This window comes from Pagrus major, chromosome 24, assembly GCF_040436345.1.
Source record: "Pagrus major chromosome 24, Pma_NU_1.0".
In the NCBI taxonomy this organism is placed as follows: domain Eukaryota; kingdom Metazoa; phylum Chordata; class Actinopteri; order Spariformes; family Sparidae; genus Pagrus; species Pagrus major.
Window position 1 is genome coordinate 15,608,456 of NC_133238.1, and position 5,417 is coordinate 15,613,872.

Genomic DNA, 5,417 nt, shown 5'->3' on the forward strand with positions numbered 1-5,417 from the left:
GCCGGTCGGTCGCAGTCTGCCGCTGACGGGGGACACACTGACACTAAAGTTAGAGAGAGTCCCTCACCCACCTCCCCCCACCAGGCCTGTGGAGACACCCGACACCAGGGCTGCAGGTAACTGAGTACTTCTACTCGAGTAGAGTGTCTCTGAAGTTATTTTCTTCTGTACTTCCCTTTCTCTATCTTCCTTGTTGGATTTTATCTTCATCTTGTATCTCTTTTTCTTTCTTCCTCCTGTTTTAAAACATTTTGCATCAAATCAAATCTGTATTTTCTTGTAATTCCTTATTTCTCCCTTTTTCCTTCATTATTAAAGTTTATTTGCTTCTTTTCTTCCCATTTCCTTTCTTCATCCCATCTGTCCGACCTTCCTTCTCCTTATTTCTTCACCTTTCCTTGTTTCCTTTTCCTGTTTTAGTTTTTTACTCTTCTTTTTGTCCTTTTTTGACTCATTTTTCCTGCATGAAACATTGAAAACTGCATTTTTAGAAGTAAAGTAAGTCTTATGTTTTCTCTGTGTCGTATGCAGCCTTCCTGATTTTTGTACCTTACTGAACTGAGACATTTAAGATATCATTTGCAACATTTCTGCGTTAAAATGTTTGACCTGTGTGACCTTTGTTCTACATGTTGTTGACTTGTGTACTGACATTATCCCAAATTTCAAACCAGAGAAAGCTACAAGTTACGCTGCGTTTCACAGAATCAGGAAGGAAAACAAAACACGACGGGAATAAAAGTTTTAAAGGTGCCATTTGTAAGAAAAGTTGATTTTTGAGTCTCATTGCACCTTTAAATATTACCTCTACAGTGAACGTTCTGCCCTCATCAGTATTGATCGTAGTCTAACAATCAAGACAGCAGCTCCCATGATGCCACGTCACTTACATCGAGTCTCCGAGTGGCAGAAATTACACACTGTGCATTTAAGGACACATTCGATTTATAAAATAAATGGTAACGGTTACGCAGTCACTTTACTTTTAGTTAAGTTTCTGCCTTTTCAAAGCTGATCTTGTCAGACAGCCACAGAGACAACTTTGTCCCCCGAGCTTGAACGCAGCTCGTGTGTTTATCTACGGTCAGCTGACAATCGTCTCGGCTATTTATAACCTCAGAATGCAGCTAATTTAAGTCACACACTCACCAATGTGAGGTCACTTGGCGTATTGTTTATTTGTAATAGATGACTACAAAATGAAGTCCAGTGAGGTGATGAGCCTCTTAAAGTCTACACATACATTTAGGTGCCATTTAAACATCCACAAGTAGCAACATTAGCCACTGACGCTAGTATTCTCTCTCCCAAAGCCTGATAATAATATTAATTATCCCTCTTTTGAGCGTCCTACATGTAAAAGGAGTTAGCTTTATATATTATTTAAAAAGCCTTTTGATATTGTAACCACGTCTATAAATTTCATGTGTACAAGCAAAACCATAACATGATTTTTAGTTTGTTGTGTATTGTTATGTGGTCACACTGTGGTAAACATGATATACATTTAGTGCAACATACCACAAATTTGACATTTCTTTGAATCCTGCTGTGGCAAGCTTGGAACATGTGGCTTAACATAATGCTAGCTAATCAAGATAATGGTGCTATCAATGCTAACAGGCCTTTTTTGTGGGACACAAACACGCTATTCTTGATCGGTTCTACTTTCTCGGTCTCGTCTTTAAACGTCTAACTCAACCTGTTCACTTTAAGCTGTGAGTATGTTAAAATAATGTGGCTGAAACGTGGATAATCACAGCAACTAAGTTGAGATAAAAAATGCTATCAATGCTAACAGCCATTTTTGGGGGGACAGACTGACCTTTAAGCCAAAGGGGACAATTAGCCATCAGCTAACTAGCAAGAATACAGATTCTTGCTTAGCTCTACTGTCGTGGTCTACGGACAGCTCACTTTGTTTACACTTTTGTGGATGTTAAAATAATGTGGCTAAAACGTGGCTAAGCACAACAAAGTCGGGATAAAAATAAATGCTATCAATGCTAAGACAAAACATAGCATAGAAATACATTATTTTCAACTTTTCATCAATTATAGAAATTCCTTCTAGCCTGAAAGTATTAGTTCAACAAAAGGGGACAGTTAGCCACAAGCTAACGAGCAATAATACAGATTTTTCATCAGTTATACCTTCTTGATCTACTCAAATTGTTTACACGATGTGGTGCGTGTGTAATAAATGATAAACACTTGACACTTTTAGCTGCCTTTTCACGTTTTATTGCATATAATCCAAAGTGCTTTTTTCCGACAGTCCCAAAGTTTCACGTTGAACTGAAACCTTGCTTAGTGGTTTTGTCACAATAAAAGGTGAAAATTTAACAAACACTGAGCTGGTTTTAGACATTTATACTCTTTACTCTTCCTCGCATGAAGGTGTGTAGGAGTAGCATGTCGGCTGGTCGAGGCCATCTGCTGAGAACACAACAGAGTATGAATGGCAAACAATTACTGCTCTGTAAAAGAAAAAAGGCACGTACAGGCACAAAAATAGATAACAGGACGACATCTAACTGCAACAACAATGAGGAAAATACAGTGACGGCACAACAACAGCTGTCTTCCCAATTACAGAGGTGAGGGAAGGAAGTGCTGTGGGCGTACATCAGCATAAGATGACAAGTGTTTTACAGTTAGTGGTCCACTTCTTTCAATATTGCTTTTAAAACAATCCACCTCTGAGCGATTTGATAAACAGGTCACACGGTACAGCTACACACATCATCATGACACTTAAAGACTGACAGTCATATTAAGAATACTTCCAAGGGAGTGAATACACTGAAGGGACATCAACACTGTGGTTACAACACTCCAAAATGATTGTGATGCTAATGGTGAAAAGAAAGCACCCAACTGGTCAAATGCTAGTAGCTCGTCTTTGGTGCTTGGAGATACCACCATTTGTAAGTCTTCTCTTAGGAAGGAAGATGAACTATAACTGTCCACTTTTGAGTACAAGTTGAGAGGTAGGGGACATAAAGATTGTCACTGTCAGGCCACCAGAGGACACTGGGGCAGCTGAATGTGCATAGGGTTGGGGTAAGGGTCCCAGTTCTAGTCCAAACGTTATGGATTTTTCACTTCAGGTTGGAAGCAACTTGGTACCTTAGGCAAAGAGGGTCTAGTTTTTGAGGGTCTTGTTTCAAACTGCGGTTACAGTTTTTCTCAAGAGTCCAAAATATATTGTGATGCCAGGTCAACAGGTCAACAGGTCAACTGCTAATGGCTCGTCTTTGGTGCTTGGAGATACAACCATTTCTACATCTTCTTTCAGGAAGCAAGATATACTGAAACTGTCAAGATTTCCAGTTTCCCGTACAAGTTGAGAAATGGGGAACAAGAAACCACCATGTTAAAAGACTTCAGGCCACCAGAGTACATTGGGGCAGTTGAATCAATGTAGGGTCAGGGTCAGGATCTCCAAGTATAAGAGCAAGTATGGGAGCAAGTTGGTCAGGAGAAGATACACTGATGCCCAACTGCTAACATTAAAAATCAAATACCCAACTGGTCAAATCCTAGTGGTGTGTCTTTGGTCCTTGATGATGTCAACATCAGTGTTGTACTTTTTTTTTGCCAAAAGATGAAGCTGGACATTGATGACCAGGACTGCACCAAACTGCCAGATTTCCAGTTACCAGTACAAGTTGAGACATTGCAAGTATGGTTATGGTCAAGTACCCAACTGGTACTGGTGAAATGATTGGGTATTTGAGCCAACATGTGAAGCTGGAAATCTCCACGTGGGAGAGGCACTACAATTGCCATGGTTTGCAGTTTCCAGTACCAGTTTGAATTTGAGTGTCAGTAGGGTTGGGATCAGGGTTTGGATCTCAGGAAAGTCTGAGACCAAAAATGGTGGATTACACCCTTCAGGTTGGGAGGAAGTTGGAGAAAGAGGTTGAAGAATCTGTCAGTTTTGTTGCAGAGTCCTGTCCCATCTGTCTCGGGATTGTCCAGGACGAGCTGGAGGATGTGGTTAGACTGAGGGATGTCTTGGCTACCTCTCTCAGCCACCATGACTTGGATCCAGCAGAAAATGGACGGCACCAAAGACTAGCCACTGGCAGATGTCCAGTTAATGTGATTACATTAATGTTGGTTTGAGTTACCATTAAAATTCTTATCCTGCCACCTCCTTTTCATGAACACCTCAGAGATCCAAGTACAGGAACAGATCTTCTCATATAAGTTGTGCAAATATTGAGTTTGTTGGCTGAATGTTATATTTTAAGTGCTGGTTCTTTAATCCAAAATACATACCTTCTATTTTCAAAATAAACACCCTCTGAGGTCATTTAGGATCTCTAAAATATATACAATATATACGTTTCGTAATCACGGTCAATTTGTTAAACAGGACTACAACTTTTTAAATATTGGTCCTTGTTTTGAAACTCTTCTGTGCCTGACATGTGAGATATATTGGGAGCAATGGTAGAGATTAAACCTCCTGAGTATGATGGACAGAAATCCACAGATATTCTGAAACGGGAGCTTAAATTCACAGTTTACATCTTCCTGAGGGTGCGAGAGTTACTTCTACTTTTACGAGTTACTACTTCTGAAGCTCCTCAGTCAAATATCGCTCTGTACTGAAGGGTGAGATGGAGATAATGAGACAGATTCAGATTCAGTGCCTTTACATGCAGATTAATATTCCACTCATGTTCAGGATAATCAAATATTACCTTAATGAGTTGGCACAAATATATATATCGTTGGATGTATAATAATGACATTAGCCCGTATAATAAATATGAAAATCGTGTAGAAACTCGAACATGGACAAGAAAAGGAAAACTGCAGAATGTGCAAATAAGCTTTAGGTCTCGTGTGAAACGCTTTATCTCAACAAGAACGAGGTAAGGCTAATATCTGGAGTATTAGTGCATGTAAACACACAAACAGATGGTCCGAATGCTAAATAAAAACAGCAGTTAATCTTTCTCTTGCAGACCCGTCGACATCAAATGGCATTGTCCTGAGAAAGACGTCCTGAATGTGAAGCTTTGCGGAGGAGCAGCATGTGGTAATGTGGTATTTATGTTGCAGTTTGTTCTTGTTTGTTGTATTTAAAGCTGCACAAAGCACCTGCGCACTCCCTCCTTCATTAGTTCCTTGCCCATAAATCATGTGGTGCTTAATTGCAGAAATGTCGGCCCTATCCACACATAAATGTATTTCTAAAAGGAAAGTGTTTTGGCTTTTCATTCACACATAAAGTGTTATAGGTCGCTGAAAACAGAGATTGCAGGTGATCCAACTTCCCATCTAACGTGTCAGTTTTTTGTTGCCACAAATATTCATTTTTTGTCTACAAAAACATGACTTACAGGTGGTCGGACTTCTTGTTTGAAATATCCAATTTTTTTCATCAACACAAACAC